The 21570-nt window shown below is 42.2% G+C and overlaps 1 protein-coding gene and 1 long non-coding RNA gene across 6 annotated transcripts in view; one reads left to right on the forward strand and one right to left on the reverse strand.

The window, feature by feature from the left end:
- The window catches only part of PPM1B (protein phosphatase, Mg2+/Mn2+ dependent 1B), a 216955-nt gene that overhangs the window by 106121 nt on the left and 89264 nt on the right, over nt 1-21570 (forward strand). The gene's annotated exons all lie outside the window — the stretch shown is intronic.
- Nucleotides 1858-20230, reverse strand: LOC125283154 (uncharacterized). The gene is made up of 3 exons (XR_007190780.2): nt 20166-20230; nt 2791-3039; nt 1858-2683 (listed from the first exon to the last, which is right to left on the reverse strand). It is a non-coding gene; the product is annotated as an uncharacterized LOC125283154 (long non-coding RNA).

Here is a 21570-nt window from a genome sequence, read left to right on the forward strand (position 1 = left end):
GGGGGAGTGGGAGAGGAAGAAACAGGCTCATAGCGGAGGAGCCTGATGTGGGGCTCGATCCCACAACGCCGGGATCACGCCCTGAGCCGAAGGCAGACGCTTTAACCGCTGTGCCACCCAGGCGCCCCTGTCTTTCCCTTTTTTATTACTCACATCCAAGCAGTGACCAAGACACCTCCAGCCCCAGGAGAATCTGGGATGGGGTTGGTAGTTCTCCTGAAAAGGAGACATGAAGAATGGAGGCCCACCTTCTTCTAAAGTATCTTCTTCCAAATCTTGGCTTTCAGGAGGGAAACACTTTATGCTAGGGTCTGCCATTAATATGTATCAACATACCCAGCATCGTCCTTGTACAGCCTCTAGGTGTGGGGTGCTAGGGAAACATGAGTGAATAAAACTGGATCCTAACCCTGTGAAGGATCCATCAGGCTCCTGATTTATCAGATCCCTGAGTAACTAGACAGTTAAGTTATGATGTGAGGAAAATGCAAAGTAGGCAGGTGGGAAGGTGGGAGAAGGAGGTCCTGCATGGCTCTGCCCCGGAGTGGGGCGTGGGAGAAGCTGTGCGAGGGCTCCGGGGCTTTGAGGGAAGGAAAAATCAATGTTGAGGCACCGAGAGGTGCAGAAAGCAAGTTCCATTCTCATAAAAATGTGGCCCAGAGCTAACCTTGGCCACACTGCCTGGTTCAACCCATTTCTGTCTTAGGTCCGACCCTCAACAGAACAGGTAACGACAATTTGTCCTTGGCAGGCAGGCTGTTTTCCTTTCAGGTAGTGTCTTTCCTTCGGAATCCCTAGTTTAGGGGCATCTGGGTGGCTTAGTTGGTTAAGCGTCTGCCCTCTGCTCAGGTCATGGTCTCAGGGTCCTGGGATCAAGTCCCATGTTGGGCTCCCTGCTTAGCGGGGAGTCTGCTGCTCTCTCTCCCCTTTCCTCTGCCCTTCCCCTGCTTGTGCTCACTCTCTCAAATAAATAAATAAAATCTTAAAAAAAAAAAAAGAATCCCTAGTTTATCACAACCTCCCCACACTCTCAAGTCATGTGACGACCTTTCATGTTTTTAAAGCTATTAATTGATCGCCAAAAGTTAAGGAAGACTTTACAGGTAAAGGCTCAAAGTGAGATCCCTGCTAGAAATGTTTGCATTTTAACACAGAAGTCTGGGACTCTCTAAGAGTTTTCAGATCAGACCACTAAACTCCAGTCGAATGCCAGCCTCCAGGTTACTCTAAAAGGTGTTACGTTAATTGAACAAGGCGGCCACTAGACAGGTGGTTCTAATGCCTTAGTGGCATTATGTAAGCAAAGCAAAATCTAAACCTGTAAATGTCTCAAAGTTAAGAAATGGAAACCTCAGGACAACCAGTCACAAACAGCCGTCTAGATTCTAAGCTATAACCAATAGCTTAGAATCAGTAATTTTCTTACTTTGCTTCTCTCTTTTCTCTATGAAAGTCTCTCCTGGAGCCCCTAGGTGGGTCTAGGTCGAGAGAGATATGGGGTTCTGTGATCAGGCTCACAGAAAGCCCAGAAATGTGGAGGTGCGGGGAAACCAGAGATAAGGGAACAAACCAGACCACCCTGCCCTAGGCATATGAGGTGGGTGTCTTTTTTTTATGATAATCACCTATAATCAACAAAGAATAACCAAAGAATAAAAAGGAAGTAAGTCATTGAAAGTGTTATCAATAGAGATGTTAAAAGGATTTAAGTTCCCTGGTTAGCTTTCTATAAAAGACCAACCCTAAAGGCCCTCGTTGGCAACCCTGTCGGGACCCCTCTTACTCCCGAGAGCTTTTCCTGTATCTTTGATTAATAAACTTTTTTTTTTTAAAGATTTATTTATTCGACACAGAGAGACAGCCAGTGAGAGAGGGAACACAAGCAGAGGGAGTGGGAGAGGAAGAGCCTGATGTGGGGCTCGATCCCATAACGCCAGGATCACGCCCTAAGCCGAAGGCAGACGCTTAACCGCTGTGCCACCCAGGCGCCCCCTGATTAATAAACTTCTGTCACTTTGCTCACTCTCCTTTGTCTGTGGGATTCATTCTTTGATTCCATGAGACAAGAACCTAGCTCTCCCGCATCACCCCAATTGGTGGGGCATTCCTAACCACTTCCAGTTTGATGCTGCCTGATTGTACTCGATGTAAAATTTAAAAAATTTTAATATGCCTCCTTTGGTCTTTTGTCAAAGGTTAAATGTTACTCAGTATCTCAAGTCTCTGTCCTAGGCCCTATCTTATCTTGTTGAATTGTATGTTAGTTACGCTTGGAAATGACTTTTCATTCATTTGTTCAGAGTGAATGCTGCTTTCTTTTTGTCAGTTATTAATCCCAGTGAGAGCATTTGAAAGATACATGTATACTTCCCTTAAGAGGACTGCTGACTGGGGCTCCCGGCTGGCTCCTTCAGTAGAACATGCAGCTCTTGATCTCGGGGTTGTGAGTTCGAGTCCCATGTTGGGTGCAGAGATTACTTTAAGAATAAATTAATTAGGGGCGCCTAGGTGACTCAGTCAGTTGAACGTCTGCCTTCGGTTCAGGTCATGATCCTGGAGTCCTGGAATCCAGCCCCGAGTCGTACTCCTTGCTCAGTGGAGAGCCTGCTTCTTCTTCTCCCTCTGCTGCTCCCCCTGCTTGTGCTTGGCTCTCTCTCTCTGTCAAATGAATAAATAAAATCTCCTAAAAAAATAAATAATAAAAATAAAAATAAATTAAGAGTAGAGCTGACAATAAAAAGGAAGAAATAGGTGGATTAATAATTTTCTAAGCATTATTTCAAGGTTTACCTGTAAAGCTTGAGAGTCAGTAATAAGATAGACTTGAATATATCCTCTACTCCGTATTCCTTTGGTACATGATTGTTCTCGACCTCCAAGAGGGCAGGCTCATCCATATTCTTTGGGCCCTGATGGCTGGCTCCTGCCTGATGCTTGTCTGGTGGTGGATGGATTGAACCTCAACAGCTTCATAGTTGCTCCCAAGTCTTCGGAGCTGAAAGCTATCCATCGTTTCATAAGATTTATTGCAATCCTCCTCTTGGCCAAAAAAAGGGAAAGAAAAATGTGAGTTTCTAGAAAGAAAGTTTATATCAGTCCAAGAAAATGACTTTAAAAAATTTACAAAGCAACATAAAATTAAATATAAATAAATGGAGTAAAAATATAGTGCATAATGTCAGCTTGAAAATATTGGCTGATCTTCTTAAAGGCTGGAACAAGTATGAGGACAAATGCAAATTTTCTCCCCGCTGAGAACTGAGTAAGGAGACTTTCCCCCTCTCCTTTTTCTGTCTGAATTATTTTCTTTGTTCTTTTCAAATGTATGTACATCTATTTAATGGCTAAACAAGGCCTTGGCCAATCTTACAACTCAGGAATGTTTTCTTATCCTCAAAGAAGATAAAACCCAATCTCCCAGTTTGCTGGAAGGAGATGAGTCTCGGTTGTCAGGAGACTCCAAATTGCAAAACCTGTCAAATAGTCTTGAACGGGTTACGTCCACTCAGCCGTACAAAAGAGGGACACTGCTTTCTGTCTTTGCAATCCCGGTAGAGGGTTACCTGTGTTCTGCGTCACCTTCTGATTAATTGCTTATTCAAATTTCAAGTTTCTCCTTTTTTCTATTTTTGTGGAGAGCTTTTCTCAATTGAGAGGAGATTTTGTTTTTAATTCTATTTCCCCAACACAAGCACGGGCTGAGCTTTCTGGCAGCTGAGGTATTGATGCCCAGTAGATTGCAATCGTGACACTAATCTTTTGGTTTCTCAGGTTGCCTGGGTGGCTCAGTGGGTTAAACGTCTCACTGTTGATTTCGGCTCAGATCTTGATCTCAGGGTCGTGGGATCGAGCCCTGTGTGGGACTCCAGGCTGAGCGTAGTCTGATTCTCTCTCTCTCTCTGCCCTTCCCCCCACTCATGTGCTCTCTCTAAATAAATAAAATCTGGTTTTAAAAAATCCTTTGAAGAGCGCCTGGATGGCTCAGTCGGTTAAGCATCTGCCTTCGGCTCAGGTCACGATCCTGGAGTCCTGGGATGTAGCCCCAAATTGGGCTCCCTGCTCAGCGGGGAGTCTGCGTTTCCCTCTCCTGCCCTCCACCCCCCCACTCGTGTGTGCGCGTGCGCACACTCTCTCTCAAATAAATACAATAAATAAATAAATAAAACCTTAGAAAAAGGAAGAAGAAAAGATGTTGTTACACACACATGAATTTTTAAAAATCCTTTGACTTTTTTAATAGAGACTCAGTGCAGCATAATGGTCAAGCATGTGGACTCTGGCGTTAAAATAGTTAGAACTTGCCTTCAGGTTCTGGCTCTGTGATTCACCAGCGGTGTGACCTTGTGCCGGTCACTTGGAAATTACACTGAACTTCCCCCAAGTCTGAATTTCCTCATCAAATTTCCTAAGCTTCCGTTTCCTCATCTCCAAAATGGTGAATGATGAATCAGCCCCACCTGAATCTCATGGAAGGGGTCCCTACAGCAAAGGGAGGCCCTGTTGCTGGAAGAAGTAGAAGGGACTACGAGGCAGGCCAAAAGCACTGGTGTTCAGATCATTGTTCATCTCGGCTCTCTGAGCTAAACTCTGTGAAGAAGGGGCTGAGTCTCACTTTATAGCTTCAGTGTCCAACGTAGCACTTAAACTTCATAGTTGCTCGATAAAGTTTTGTTGACTGAATAATGAGTGAAAAAAATCTCGTAAGAAAAGTTTCAGAGGTCACAAAGCTGAAACAATGAACATAGAAACAGTGGGAACTATATTTGAGACCTAGGTTAGGGCCATATGAAAAGGAGGCTTAAACACTAAGCTGAGGGATTTGTGCGTTATTCCGTAGGCAGTAGGGAACTACTAAGCATTTATGGACAAGGAAATAGTATGATCAGAGTTAAACCGTAAGAAGAGTAAACCAGTAACAATGTCTAGAATAAATGGACGGTGGGACTCCTTGCAGATGGGAAGATGTTCCTTTTTAAATTTTATTTATTTATTTGACAAAGAGAAAGGGAGAGAGAGCACAAACAGGGGGAGTGGCAGGCAGAGGCAGAGGGAGAAGCAGACTCCCTACTGAGCAGGGAGCCCAGTGAGGGGCTGGATCCCAGGACCCCGGGATCATGACCTGAGCTGAAGGCAGATGCTTCACTGACTGAGCCACCCAGGCGCCCCAGTGGGAAGACGTTTCTAATAGAAGGCTATGGCAATCATTTAGGCTATCGCAGTGGTTCTAACTAGGGGTGATTTTGCTCCTCAGGGGACATTTGACAGTGTCTAGAGACATACTTGGTTTTCAGAACCGAGGGAGTGTTACTGACACCTAGTCGGCAGAGACTAGGGATGCCGCTAAACATCCCACAATGCCCAGAACAACCCCTACGATGAAGAATGATCCTGTCCAGATGTCAATAGTATCCTGCTTCCGTGACTGAGGGTTACCAGTGATGAGAATAGATAACAGGAAGGGAAAGACCGGGGCTGAGACAAGCGGTTCTGTGCAAGAGGAGTACATGCAATTTTGAACAGGACTAAATCTATAGGGCAGAGGAGAAGGTGGGATTAGAAAAAAAAATCCAAGGGGCACCTGGGTGGCTGAGTCGTTAAGTGTCTGCCTTCGGCTCAGGGCGTGATCCCGGGGTCCTGGGGTTGAGCCCGGTATCGGGCTCCCTGCTCCACTGGGAGCCTGCTTCTTCCTCTCCCACTCCCCCTACTTGTGTTCCCTCTCTTGCTGGCTGTCTCTCTCTCTGTCAAATAAATAAATAAGATCTTAAAAAAAAAAAAAAAAGAAAAGAAAAAAGAAAAAAAACCAAAGTTTTGTAAAGCAGGTAACTGGGAAGATGATGATGTCAGGAACAAAGAAATCAGAAGGAGGGGCCCCAGTTTAAGGGAGAATAATGAATTTGTTTTGAGTTTGAGATGTTAACTGGATACTTTTGCACAATTCTAGAAGCAGTTGAAAATGTACTTGTGGGGCCTAGCAAGAGGCTAGGACCAGAGATCTAGATTTTAGGAGATATTTGCATGGAGTTCTTGGTTAAAGGAGAAGTGGCAGATGAAGGTGCTGGTAAAGAACAAAGAGAGAGAGGAAGAAAAAAAGAGCAAAGAGAACAGGTCTGAGAATAGAAGTTTGAAAGACTGGGAGAAAATGCAAAGGTCTATTACTGTAAGACTTAGTGACCTTTCTTTTTTTTTTTTTTTTAAAGATTTTATTTATTTATTTATTCGACAGAGATAGAGACAGCCAGCGAGAGAGGGAACACAAGCAGGGGGAGTGGGAGAGGAAGAAGCAGGCCCACAGCATAGGAGCCTGATGTGGGGCTCGATCCCACAACGCCGGGATCACGCTCTGTGCCGAAGGCAGACGCTTAACCACTGTGCCACCCAGGCACCCCTTGTGACCTTTCTAAAAACATAATTTTTCAGAATATTTCTCCACTTTAGCAATTAATTTCTCCCCAGCAAATCCAACATATTAATTAGACTACCTGGAGGTGAGTCTTTCCTAACTGTTCCTAAACTCTTATTAAATCCATATCAAAGAGCCTCTTGTTCTCTTGCTTTTAAATAACTGTTTTATTAAATTCTTCAAATCCTCTTATAAATCCCAAGCGTATTCTCAAGCTTAGCTTATAATACAGTATTTCGAAAGCATGCTTTTCCTTTTTTTCTGTAACTATCTTTAGCACTTAGGAATGATTTAAAAATTATTTGCAAGACTGGCCTTCTGCAAAATTGTGAAGTAGATTATTTGACTTGGGGGCATAGCAAGCCTCTGGACTTTTTGCTCTCCAGAGAGGAAAAAAGTGAGAACATGAGTTTCTATCCCAGCTCTGCCACTGGTAAGCTATGTGACTTTTGGTGATTTCTTTTTCCTCTCTCATTTTTAAAACTTTTTATTGAGTTATACCATACCCACAAGAAGCTACATGAGTTTTGTCAGAGACTAACATGAACATTTAGCATGGTGGTTGCCCACGGACCCACCCCAGGAGAATTTACTATCTATACCTCCCGTGTAAATTCCGAGGCACAATTCAGATGCCTTACAAATTTATTTATACTTTCCAACGTTTGGGGCGCCTGGGTGGCTCAGTCAGTTAAGTGTCTGCCTTCGGCTCAGGTCTTGGGATCGAGCCCCACATTGGGCTCCCTGCTCAGTGGGGAGTTTGCTTCTCCTTCTCCCTCTGCCCCTTCCCCCTGCTTATACTCTCTCACTCTCTCTCTCTCAAATAAATAAATAAATAAATAAATAAATAAATAAACTTCCCAAAGTTTTTGTTTTGAAAATGTTAAACCTACAAAAAGTTGAAAAAACAGTACAATGAACACACATATACCTTTCACCTAGATTCACCTATTGTTAATTTTGGAGACATTTGCTGTTCTGTCTGTGTCTGTCTATGTGGCTACCGACATTTAATTTTTGCTATATCACTTGAAAGTATGTTATAGATGCCATAGAATTTTACCTATAAATACTTAGTATATATTTCCTAAGAATGAGAACATTCTGCTATATAACTACAATGTTATTATTATCTCATTCCAGAAATGTAACGTTTATACAATGTATTATCTAATACATATTCGGATTTTTTGAATTGTTCACTGGGGCACCTGGCTGGCTGAGTTGGAAGAGCATGTGACCCTTGATCTTGGGTTTGTGAGTTCAAACCCCACATTGGGCATAGAGCTTACTTTAAAAAATAAAAATAAGGGACGCCTGGGTGGCTCAGTCGGTTAGGCATTTGCCTTCGGCTCAGGTCATGGTCCCAGGGTCCTGGGATCGAGTCCCACATTGGGCTCCTTGCTCGGCAGGGAGCCTGCTTCTCCTTCTTCCTGCCTCTCCCCCTGCTTGTGGTCTCTCTCTTTCTCTGTGACAAATTTTTAAAAATCTTTAAAAATAAAAAATAAAAATAAATAATAATAATAATTTTGAAGATTACCAGCAAGTTGTCCTGTACAATGTCCCATAATCTGGAATTGCCTGATTATTCCCCCCAATTAGTTTCAGGCTAAATATTTTCACAAATTTATACTACGCAGATGATGCTGTATCCTTCCATTTTATCGCTTCGGAAGACGAATGTCAGTTTGACATGAGTGATAATTAAGATAGATCACTTAGTTAAAGTGGTGTCTGCCACATCCCTCCTTTGTGAAAATATGTTTTCTCCACTTTAGTTAATATGTAATGGGGAGGGGGGAATTAATGTGGGAAATAGGGGAAGGGGTACACCCATTTTGATGAGCACTGAGTAATACATTTATAGACTTGAATCACTGTATTGTACATTCAGTGTACACCCTGCTGATACCTTATCTTAACTCTGGTTATCTACCTCATTCTCTTTCTTCTTGCTGTAGTGTTTAAAATTAATTCAATAAACCACGTAATTTGAAAACCAAAACCAAAACCTGCATGAACTTTCTCTTTTGCCACTGGAAGCCAAGGACTCTAAGGCTCCAGAAGATGGCAGACCATGAGATGGAAGAAACTCGAGAATCTGAGTTAGCCAATGGAAGGCCATTCGTTAAATGCTAATTGGAATTTGACTGAGAGAGAAATGAAAGTGTCTCAGGACCCTGAGATTTTAGAGTTTCTCTGTTACTACAGACATTATATTAACAAGTATTCACCCAAATATAACACTGCATGTTAACTCTACTGGATTTAAAATTGGGGGGGGAAAAAAAAGAAGTAATCCTGGGAGTGACGCTTTTTTTTAAATATATGCACTTTTTTCCTTAAAGATTTTATTTACTTAAGAGAGAGACAGAATGTGTGAGTAGGGGGTGAGCAGAGGGAGAAGGACAAGTAGACTCCATGCTGAGCCCAGAGCCTGATGCGGGGCTCAATCCCATGACTCTGAGATCATGACCTGAGCCGAAATCAAGAGTCAGGCACTTAACTGACTGAGCCACCCAGGTGCCCCTGGAGTGACACTTTTAAGACATGTAACTAGCCTATGTTGTGGTTTTGGAGTTCTCATTTAACCTTACTTTCTGTAGTTCTTGACAATGTATTGAGTAGGGTTCATCTGATTTCTTTCTTTTTTTTTTTTTTTTTTTTTTTAGTATGTAAGCTCTCCTTTATAATTTAGGAATTTATTTTATTTTTTTTGTTTTTTTTTGTTTTTGCTTGAGTTCAAAAGAACTGGCTTCTGTTATTTTCCACCAAGTACCCTGACCCATTCAGTGTGTGAAAGTATTGTGTAAAATTCCTACTTCACTGGGATAAAGATCAACAATCTTCAGGGTTTCTAGAGTCAGAGCGTGGTTTTTTGAATGGGATTGGTATACCACACAAACGCCCTTCCATATGGGAACTCCAGTTATTCAGTTACATGTAAAAACCAATTTTTATCAGTATGTGTAACTGCTGGACCCTGGCCTGGCTTGCTTAGCTCGGTCCCTTCTTGGCCTCATAGATAAATGATACACACGCCCCGGAATTTATCATTGTTACCTGGTTGCAATGAAACTTTGTGTTTGTGGTCCTCAGTCATTATCACAGCCCTGTGGACAATGTAGCAAGATGGGACCAGTGGCAGAGTAAAGCGTTCTATCCAAGTCCTGGTTGCTGGATCCAGATGACCAGGGTTGTTAATGAGGTCCTCCAACCACATTAGGTTTTTGCGGAAATTTCCGAGAGACCTGGGTTATATCTGTTAATACAATAGCTGCAGTAACAGAGAAACTCTAATATCTCAATGTCCTGATACACTTTAATTTCTCTCTCAAATTCCAATTAACATTTAACAAATGGCCTTCTATTGGATAACTCAGATTTTTGTTTTTTCTTCTCATGGTCTGCCATCTTCCAGAGCCTTAGGGTCCTTGGCTTCCAGTGGCAAAAGAGAAAGTTCATGCAGGTTTTGGTTTTGGTTTTGGTTTTCAAATTACATGGTTTATTGAATCAATTTTAAACATTACAGCAAGAGGTGGGAGAATGAAGTGGATAACCAGACTCAAGATGAGGTATCCGCAGAGTGAAGGGGCCACTTAAACCCTCTGTTATTCAGCGTTCCTAAGTCCTGTGTCTTTGCCACATCAACCTTCCTGGCTGATGGTCTGGTTGAACGAAGAGGCTCAGCAGATGGAAAGAGTCAACACAGAGTATCTCCACCAGGGGCAAGGGAGAAGCAAGGGCAAGTACATTAGCCAACAGCTGTAGCTCACCAATAACTATGCAGGAGAGTTTTACGGGCCAGGCTGAAAGTGCTGCAATGTCCTTTTGCCCACATTCCATTGGGCAAAACTTAGATCACACCAATTTGCAAGAGAGGCTAGGAAGTGTGGTCTAGGAGCAAAGGGACACAGCTTTGGTGAGCAGCCAATCATTCTCTCCCCCAGAAGCTGGTAAACCACCCCCTTGGGGTTGCCTGAAAAGCTGAGAGAGACTGTAGATATTAGAGAAGTTGCAGGCACTAAACATCCCCAGCCTGACTGATGATCTCGGTTGTCTTGGACCCCCTTGCACTAGAATGGCAAGCCTTCACTTGTATTAAATATATGGCAGTGAGAGTCCCGTTTCACTGAGGGCTCAAACTCACTCCTCTGCACAATTACTTCAATAGATTAGAAGCCCTATTGCCACTTTTTTTTTTTTTTTTTAAGTTATCTTTATGCCCAATGTGGGGCTCGGACTCAGGACCGCAAGGTCAAGAGTTGCATGCCCCACCGACTAAGCCAGCCAGGTGCCCCAGTGAAGTGCTATCACTTTCTTAATGTTTCTTTAGAAATGTTAAAGGCATCCCGGGGCGCCTGGGTGGTCCAGTCCTTAAGCAGCGGCCTTCGGCTCAGGGCGTAATCCCAGCGTTCTAGGATCGAGCCCCACATCAGGCTCCTCTGTTGGGAGCCTGCTTCTTCCTCTCCCACTCCCCCTGCCTGTGTTCCCTCTCTCGCTGGCTGTCTCTCTCTGTCAAATAAATAAAGAAAATCTTTAAAAAAAAAGAAAAGAAAAAAGAAATGTTAAAGCCATCCGTAGCTACTATGAAAGTAGCCCTATTTGTCATTACCAGTTTCAGTTAAGTGTCCCTGGCGAGGTGAAAAACTCAGCCACATATCCAGTTACTCTGAAAGAACAAAAAAATCCTTTGCCCTCCTCCTTTTTTAATTAATTTTTTGAGAGAGAGAGCACAAGTGGAAGGGGGGTGAACAGAGGGAGAGGGAGAGGGAGAAGCAGGCTGTCTCCCCACTGAGCAGGGAGTCTTTCCAGAAGTAAGTGCGCCCAGGAGGAGAGTAACACAGGTTTGGTGAGCAAATAGAAGGCTCTAAGAGGTTTGGTAAACCCCACATGAGGTTTAACCTGGAATAAATTATTGAAAAACAATATTTCAAATGTGATGCTGATTGGCATGTTACAATGAAAAGCTACCAAGGCCAGAAATGAAGTGAAAGTGGGAATTCTGGGAGGTGAAGTAAGCACCGAAGCCGGCTTAGCCTTAAGGCTTCTGAAGAACTTTGGTGACCTCGGGCTTCCATTTTGATGGCGGCACAGCGTAGGGGGGGACGGGAAATCACGGCTAGGGCCTACCCAAGTAGAGTATCTACTAGCAGATCTGAATAAAGCTGGGACCACAGAGGTCCCAAAGAGAAACAAATTTATCACTCAGAAGTAGACAGCAGGACACTTGCCTGTCTTGAACTTGTTTCTGGTTGAGAACAATACCATAGAAAAACCTCCCCTGAGCAATTATAGCCCAAACTGACCTCCGGTGGATTTTCAATCCAAAGGCATGTTCCCTGAGAGGTTTGAAACCTCAGATGACCATTGAACTTGAAGTCCTCGCAGGGTTGTTAGTTCCCCCAGGCAACAGGCAGGAAGACTACAGTTTCAACCTGGACCTCAAAGAAATTCCACAGATAAAACGCCAAGGCCAACAATTTAGCTCAGGGTGAAATAAGTCTAACAACGCGAGGAAATAAGGCACTCGAAGCAAGTGGGAGCAGAAACAAAACAGAAAAAGCAGATCTGCAAAGATTTCAGGAATTGCGATTGTCAGACCCCCACATAAAAGCACTGGGTTTCATATATTTAAAGAATAAAAACGGGGTTTGAAACTATGAGTGAGGAACAAAAGACTACAAAAAATGGTTAGACAGATGTGATAAAAAGCCAAACAGAATTTCTGGAGATGAAAATTGTAAGAATTGAAGTTGAAAACTCAGTAGACGGATGAAGCATCGGAATAGAAACAGGGGAGGAGAGAATTTGGAGAAGATTCCAGTCCAGGCTTTTAATCACATAACCCCAGTCTCATCAAGGACAATTTCAAAATTCCAAGCATGTTCAGAGCTAACCCTCCTCTGCTGCCCCAGCTCAGGCCTGCCTGAGGCCCGAGAACCTGCGTGGGGGAGGTGCCTTGTCAGCTGCTCCTTTCCTCCCACACTGCTCCCCCCCACCGCCCCCCCCAAAGGCTTAGGGCTGACCTCTCTCTCCACCCTGTGCCAGGGGGAAAAGAGGATTAGGGGGAAAGGGAAACAGTCTTGTATTCTGTGACATCTGGCATCAGTGCCCTCTGGGTATGGAGGCTCTCCAAGGCTGACTCTTTCTCTCCAGACTTTTTCTCAGAAGTTCCCTCTCTCCCTCCACAGACTGACTCTAGCTCCCTAATGCTGACAACACATCCCTGGCTGTCAGTTTTTAATAACTCCCTCAAACCTGGACTTCTGATGGTTCCTTCACCCACTGCGGGGCCAGGAGGTAAGATTCCTTTTCAGGTGATCTCAGGCCAGTGCTTTTAATGGATTCCCCTTCGTTCACTGGGCCCTACTCCCCTTTGCCTTCTGCAAGTGAAAGTCCCCTTTCTACCCAACGTAGTCCTGCAGCTCGTGAGGCTTCAGACTCTGCAACCTTCAGCTTTGCCAAGGAGCAGACCCGAAGTCCTTCTTCCTGATACTCCAGGGCAAAAATTCTGGAAAGTCTGAGGCACCTCTCATTTGGTTTGAGTTAAGTGAGTGCGTGCTCCTTCTTGACCTCATGTGATGGTGGAAGGAGGAGACAGCTCTTTCCAAAGAAATCCTCACTCTTCTGTCTTTTCTATATCAAACTCCTTATCCTTTCAAGGTCAGTGGTGGGTTCATGAAAGCCAGAGGTATTTACATGCTCTTAGCAGATCCAGAGTGACTGGAGAGTACTGATCGACCATTGTGTTGTTTTCAGCTTCGGGGCTGAGCCAAAATGGAGAGAGAAGTGCCATTTGAGCATCTTGTTTGGTTGGATTTTATCCCAAATAATTGAAATCATTACCTTTTTTAATGAAGCAGAGAAGTGCAAATAAGATGCTATAATTTCTTTGATGTCAAAAATTCAAGGTTGAAAATGCAAACCACAGAAGGGGAGAAGATATTTGCAATGCATATTACACAGGGTAATGTATCTTTCTCAGAATACATAAAGAATTCTTACAAATCAATAGAGAAAACGGGCAAAACTTGAAAGCAGCCCTTTACAAAAAAAGATATCCAAATAACCAATAAACATAAAAATCTACTCAAGCTCATTAGTTATCAGGGGGGAAAAAATTAAAACCATAATGATGTATATCATTCACACACATAATGCTTTTTTTTTTTTTAAGATTTTAAGTAATCTCTACACCTAAGGTGGGGCTCGAATCTACAACCCCAAGATTAAGAGTCACGTGCTCTACTGACGGAGCCAATCAACTGCCTCTAGAACAATTTTTTTTAAATATTTATTTATTTATTTATTTATTTATTTATTTATTTATTTGAGAGAGCACACGAGCATGTGCGCATGAGTGGGGGGAAGGGCAGAGGGAAAGGGAGAGAGAATCTTCAAGTAGACTCCCTGCTGAGCACGGAGCCTGACCTGGGGCTGGATCCCACAGCGCATGAGATCATGACCTGAGCCAAAACCAAGAGTCAGACGCTCAACCAACTGCACCCCTAGGCGCCCCGAATGCTTTTTCTTTAAAGATTTTCTTTTTAAGTAATCTTTACACCCAACCTGTGGCTTGAACTCACAACCCCGAGATCAAAGAGTCTCATGCTCCTCCGACCGAGCCAGCCAGGCGCCCCACCAGAATGCTTAAATTAAAAGTAGAAAATAACAAGTGTTGATGAGACTATGGAACAGCCAAAGTTTTCCTCTACCAGTGGGGTGGAAGCGTAAGTTGATACGCCCACACTGGAAAACTGCCTTGCAGTAGCCATTAAATTTGAACTTTTGACCCAGCAATTTCATTCCTAGGTATTTACTCAATAGGGCATGAATGTGGTACACCGAAAGATATGCTCATGAAGGCTCCTCGCAGCAGCATCCATTATAGCCCTAAACTAAAAACAATCCAAATATCGATAGATAATAGGTTAGAAACATAAGCTGTAGTATATTCATTGAATGGAATACTATATAAGAATAGTAATGTATGGGGGCGCCTGGGTGGCACAGCGGTTAAGCGTCTGCCTTCGGCTCAGGGCGTGATCCCGGCGTTAGGGGATCGAGCCCCACATCAGGCTCCTCCGCTATGAGCCTGCTTCTTCCTCTCCCACTCCCCCTGCTGTGTTCCCTCTCTCGCTGGCTGTCTCTATCTCTGTCAAATAAATAAATAAAATCTTTAAAAAAAAAAAAAGAATAGTAATGTATGAACTACAGTCACGTACAACAAAGTAGATGCGTCGCATAAGAATAAAAATGTTGAACACAAGTATCCATATTGCCCAGTTCCATTTATGTAAAGTTTGAAAACAGGCAAATCTATGGGGTTAAAAGTGAAGAGAGTGATTTCCTTTTGGGAAGAGGGAGGGAATAGAGATTGTGAGGAGGCAGAAAGGAGGCGCTAGTCATATCCACTTTCAGGCCCCATTGGTGATGACATGGTATGTTCACTTTGCAATAATTCACTGAGCTGTACGCTTATGATTTGGGTACTTGTCTGTACCTATTTAACACTTCAATAGAAAAGAGAGATTTTGTAAATACCTAGCTGCCTACGTACACACATACGTACCCTGGCTGTAGGAAGACAGACTGAATGCAGGTCAGAAGTACGTAAAGATCACTGGCCGGGAGTTTGTGTTGTATCCTTCCTAGGTTAATGATACCGACCAAATCACTTGATCTCTGTGTGCCTCAGCGTCTTCATTTATGAAATTGAGATGATGTTTGCTCAGAGGATCATTGTGAATATCAAATAAGAGAATGTGTGTAAACGTGCTTCGAAAACGGTTAACGAGCATCAGTTATAGGAACAGACATATACGAAACCAATTTTACCATATATGTTAACTAACTAGAATTTAAGTAATAACTTGAAAAGAAAAAAATGGAAAAAAAAAAAAAACCCAGACGTACAGTAAATGATCAGAAAATTTCAAAGCCGGGGCGCCTGGGTGGTTCAGTTGGTTAAGTGTCTGCCTTCGGTTTAGGTCCTGATCTCAGAGTCCTGGGATGGAGCCCCAGGTCGAGCTCCCAGCTCAGTGGAGAGCCTGCTTCTCCCTCTCCCTCTCCTTCTGTCCTGCTCATGCTCTCTCTCTCATAGTCTCACTGTCTCTCAAATAATAAATAAATAAATAAATACATACATACGTACAGTCTTTAAAAAAAAAAGAAAATTTCAAGGCCAATTTTCCTTCATAAATTGTTCTCTTTCAAGAAATCATATAACACCCAACTGCGAGTCAGCCTCCCATACTATTTAATCCTCATGAGTCACCGACAGATGCACTGTATAGCCACACAGATATGTGAGTCTACAAGATAAATTTAGAAACTTTTCATGGCAACAAAATATTGGCATCTTCACATGACTGACTTGTCCCAATGGACAAGTATAGGAAAGACTCTTACTTTTAATCTGGATGTCTCAGTTACAACTATTTTGGTTGCAAATAACAGAAACCAGCTCAAGCTAATGTAAACAGAAAAAAAAAAATAATGTGGAGATGTCTCACAGAACTGAAGGGCAGTAAAGTGGTTGGGCTTCTGGAATCGGGAAGTATTCAGGCCTTGAAGAACCAGGAGGGGCTTGCCCCACTGTCTCAGCTCTACTTCCAAAGGATGTCTGCTTCATTCTTCTCTCTTTCCTGGGCACAGAGAGGGGAAAGATGGTCCTGAAACAGTTCTGAGTCCGCAGCCTTTCCTCTCAAAAGACCAATCCGCCTAGCCTGAGGGGCAGTTTCTTGGCCTCAAATCAAACTTGCCCGGAGAACACCAGGTTAACCTGGCTTGGGAAGAGTGATCGCACTGGTTTGGTCGGTTGGCCAGAAGTCCAATGTCAGTTAGTACAAATATGTCTGCGGGGGGCCTACCCCCCCGGGTCAGGTAATTCTCAGAGGAAGGGAGTTATGAGCTGGGAAGACACCTAGAGAACATTTGTTGCAATTTCCTATAGATTTGAACTGTAGTTGTTGCATCAATCAAATTGCCTTCTGTCTTTCTTCTTCTTTGAGAATTTTTCCCACACCCCTGCTGAGAAAAAAATGTTGAACCACATGATCCTAGCTACCCAGGTGGTGGCTGATTGGGCCAGGGATTACTATGTGACCCATCACAGGCCAATCGTATTTTCCTGTCACAAATTTAGAAATGGAATGTGAAGGCTGGGTCCGTTACTCAAGGGTCTTGGACTTGTAAGACCATGGAAGGTTGTTACTGGAGAAGCCATGCTAAGACACATGGAGGAAAGGGAGACTGGCCTCCACCTACACAGTGAGGTGGAAGCAGCTGGGTGGAGAAATGGAAAAAAGAGAAACCACGCTCACTTTTAGAAAAAGACACTGCCTGGTTTCTGACCTTCTAATTCCTAAATTCAATCTTAATCACCAATTTGCAGTTGGGTTCCATGAAATCATCCTGTCTGCTTATTATAGGTATCTATCTAGCTAAGGCAACTGGAATGGATTTATCTTCACTGTAACCAGCGGATCTGAATGAATTTGAAAACAACGGTGCCCAGTGAGTGTCCTTTACCCCACACAGACATGAAGATTTTTTTGGTTTGAGTTCTAGCCATAGTTATATAAAATCAATGGTTATTTTTAGATTTTCCTACAAGACGTTACTTAGTGCCGACCATGTTTAGCATAAAAAGCATTAACAAAGAAATATGACATATGGTCCTAGCCTCAGGGACTACAGTCTAGTTGACAAGAGAATGCATAACACACCCAAAACAATTAAAGACTAGCACAAAACAGTATATAATCAAATATTAAATCGCATGGCCCAGAAACATCAGTATCGTAGCTCGGGAAAGAGTGAGACCCTTGAGACTGTAATAGGCAGAGATGAGAGACGTGGGGAGGGGGTTCCATAGTGAGCAAACCAGCAGGACTAGAGAAGGAAATTCATGTCGCTAATTGGTAGGAAATTTGCTTAAAAATAGTTCTCTTATTTCTGATTACTAGCTTCTACTTGGTGGTGAGTTCTCTTGTAATGTTGGGAAATTATAAAAGCGCACTGCTTTAATTGACGTTGTTCTCTCTAATCTTACAGCATTTTCAATGCACAGTCTACTTCCACTTACTTCAGCTTGACATAAGGAGATTAGATTTCCTGGGGTCAATCAGCTATTTGTCCTACTTAAGGAAGTATTTTGCAACAAACATTCACAATCATGTCTAAGCCCTCAAGTTGGCTATTGTATGTTGTCCTGCATGGTGGTGATTAATAACAAACCAGAATACAGTCATCTAAATATGAACAAACCTGTGCGTATTCATGTAGCCATTGAAATTCACAAAGTGCCTTACTTTATGATATAATCACCCCATATTAAGTAAATATACGTAATGCTAGGAAGTTACAGTAAAAGAAAATTGCTACAGTAGTTGTATGTAATCTTCTAAAACACACACACAGAAAATACAGCTGGAAGTAAGAAACAAAAATATACATACATTCTTTTATGGCTTCTTATTATAAAGTTATTATTATCATTCGAGAAGTGACCTATATAATTCATTAACAAGGACCTTTATTTGGTGTTACCTTGGCATGGATTGCACGAACTTGGTGTTAACAAAACCACCAAAATAGTTGGCCCATGTGGTAGGTGACTACGAGGATACCGTTTGAAAATTGTATTTATTGTTAACGACCAATTGTGTTCCAAAATAATACAATGAAAACTATGCTTTAAAAGATGGCTTCTTTTTTCCCGTTTCTAGCTATTTATGTGGCAGGTTTAACGTTAAAGTATAGTGATGACGTAGAGATCCTAAGTAGAGAATTTTGATAATCCATTCTATCTCTTCTGTATCTTTTTAAAAACGGTGCTCTGAGAAGGATAATTTTCTTTTTTATAATCTTTAGTGACTTATTGAATCTTTCTACTTCAAAGATAATTAATTAGCTATTATAAAATTAGTTGTTAGAAAAATTTAATTTTAGGGGCACCTGGCTGGCTCAGTCAGTGCAGCATGCAACTTTTGATCTCAGGGCTGTGAGTCTGAGCCCCACACTGATGTAGAAATTATTAAAAATAAAATCTTTAGGGCAACCCTCTTGGGTCCCCTCTCTCTTGGGAGCTTTGTGCTATTGCCCAATAAACTTTACTATCACTCAATAAACTTTGCTGCCCACCAAAAAAAAAAAAATTCTTAAAAAAAAAAAGAGGGCACCTGGATGGCACAGCAAGTTCAGTGTCTGACCCTTGGTTTCAGCTGGAGTCATGGTCTCAGGGTCCTGGGATTGAGCCCCATGTCAGGCTCCACGCTGAGCACGGAGTCTGCTTGAGATTCTCCCTCCCTCTCCCTCTGCCTCTCCTGCTCCTGATGTCCCTCTCTCTCTACAATAAATAAATTTTTAAAAATAAATAAATAAATAAAAATTTAAAAAGAAAATTATAATTTTATGTAATATGTATCCCTTTAATTTTTTTAGAATAAGACATATCAAAGATTTATTGATTTATTAACAAGAGCAATACCAGCAAGATGGTAAAGCTTGTTCAAAATGTATCTCTCTAATTTTTTTTAACTTATATTACGCTGGGTGGCTTAGTCAGTTGGGCGGCTGTCTTTGGCTCAGGCCACGATCCCAGGGTCCTGGCATGGAGCCCTGCGTCGGGCTCCCTGCTCACTGGGGAGTTTGCTTCTCCCTCTCCCTCTGCTCCCCCACCTGCTTGTGCTCTCTTTCTCTCTCTCTCTCTCTCTCTCTCTCATAAATGAATAAAATCTTTAAAAAAAATAAAGATTTTATTTATTTATTTGTCAGATAAAGAAAGAACACAAACAGAGGGAGTGGCAGGCAGAGGGAGAAGCAGACTCCCTGCTGAGCAAGGCGCCTGGTGTGGTACTCGACCCCAGAACCTTGGGATCATGGCCTGAATGGAAGGCAGACACTTAACTAACTGAGCCACCCAAGTGCCCTAGTTTTTAAAGATAGTTCATTAGAACTGTGTCCATACCTTCATGCAAGTAATTTGAAATTGTATTCTATTATTTTTTAAATGTCATATATTTTTTTAATGATTTTATTTTTAAGTAGTCTCTACACCCAGCTTGGGGCTCGAATCTCTAACCCCAAAATGAAGAGTTGCACACTCAATCAACTGAGCCAGCCAGGTGCTCCTTAAATGTCATATATGTTTTTTTAAGATTTTATTTATTTATTTGAGAGAAAGAGAGAGAGAGAATGAGCAAGGGAAGGAGCAGAGGCAGAGGGAGAAGCAGACTCCCCACTGAACAGAGAGCCTGATGCGGGGCTCAATCCCAGGACTCCAGGATCATGACCTGAGCCAAAGGCAGACACTGAACTGACTGAGCCATGCAGGTGCCCCAAATGTCATATTTTAAAGATACAATGCTAGCAGAAATAGAAAGAAAACCAAAAACATATTTAGATTAAAATGTCAATTTAAAATAGAAATGATTGTTGTCTTAAATTATTTTTAGGAGTGCTTTTCAGAAATCATTTGTGTAATAAACTCAAAAAAAGGTGCACAGATACTACTTTCAAAACACCACCCAAAGCAAAGCAAGGTAAAATGTGGTGTAAAACTTAAGTATGGACTTTATGTTTTGCAATTGAATTGGCACCAAAATGTTCAAAGCAAGATTCACACTTGGGAAGTTTACCAATTTGGAAATACCCCATTCTTAGACAACAAGTAGGGACTTAGGAGAATGAAACCAGCATTTATTAAGCTTCTCTGCTATGCTAGGTATTCACATAATTATCTCATGGTAATCCTTACCTTGCAAAGTAGCTATGATCTCCCTCTTACCTAGCAGAAAATGAACCCCATGGCAGCTAATTAACTAGCTATAGCAGTCCTAACTAGTGATTGCCGGAACGAATTTATTGTGTAAATTCAGTCTTCTCTTTTTTTCGTCAGTGGCTGTTTTATTTGGAACCGTATCAGCTGATGATTAGGTTAAACTTTAAAAGCTCAGAATCTCAGAACAGGAACTTCTGTTTTTGTAAACAAGGGAAGCGGAAAAATGTCTTTCCTATGGTTATTTAACACTAGCAAAACTGTCTCTACAACTGCCTAGGTCTTTTAAAAACTGATGCGATTAAAAAATGAAGGGGACCCTTTTAGATGAAGAGCATGCAAAGAGATTGCCGATGTCCAGGACATGCTACCCCAAAGATGGAAAACTTTTTCCTCCCCTACAAAATGTAACAACCAAATGCTATGTATAAAACTTTATTGACTCCTGGACAGGAGAAAAGCCAGATGTGAGACACATTCTTAGGACAAGAGAGGGAAAATTGAATAAAAACTGGGTATTAGATGACATTATTGAACTAATTATTATTTTTACTGGGTATGATAATGGTATTATAGTTAGGTAGGAGAAGCTTCCTTAGGGAAGCACACTGAAGTATTTAAGGGGTAAGTGTTAGGATATCTGTAACTTATTTTTAAATGATTCAGCAATAATATAAAATGCGTATAGGCAGATAATTGGAGAGTGATGAAATAAATACAGCAAAATGATAACAATGGTTGGGTCTAGGTGGAGAGTACACAGATATTCACTGTAATTTTCTTTCAATTTCTCTCTACATATGAATATATTTGTAATAAAAAATTAGGGAGATAAAAACCTAGTCTGCAAGCTTCTGCTTAACATCATTTTTTTAAAACACTCTACACATTATATAAATTAAATAGATGAATTTTGATCAACTGTCCTACAAATTAAAATCAGTTTCGTTCAAAAAAGTGAGTTTCTTTGGGGCGCCTGGGTGGCTCAGTCAGTTAAGTGTCTGATTGTTGATTTTGGCTCAGGTCATGATCTCTGGAGCCCTGTGTTGGACTCCACGCTCAGTGGGGAGTCTGCTTAAGATTCTTTCTCTCAGGGACACCTGGGTGACTCAGTCCGTTAAGTGTCTGCCTTCAGCTCGGGTCATGATCCCAGGGTCCTGGGATTGAGTCCCATGTCGGGCTCCCTGCTCCGTGGGGAGCCTGCTTCTCCCTCTGCCTGCTGCTCCCCCTGCTTGTGCACTCTCTCTCTCTTTCTCTGACAAAGAGGAAAAAAAAAAGATTCTTTCTCTCCCTCTCCTCTGCCCTTTCCCCTCCCCTTACCCCCACACACCTTCTCTCTCTCTTTAAAAAAAAAGTGAGTTTCTTTCATGTGTTGAGGCTCTCC

Source organism: Ursus arctos, unplaced genomic scaffold, assembly GCF_023065955.2.
Source record: "Ursus arctos isolate Adak ecotype North America unplaced genomic scaffold, UrsArc2.0 scaffold_8, whole genome shotgun sequence".
Classification (NCBI taxonomy): Eukaryota; Metazoa; Chordata; class Mammalia; order Carnivora; family Ursidae; genus Ursus; species Ursus arctos.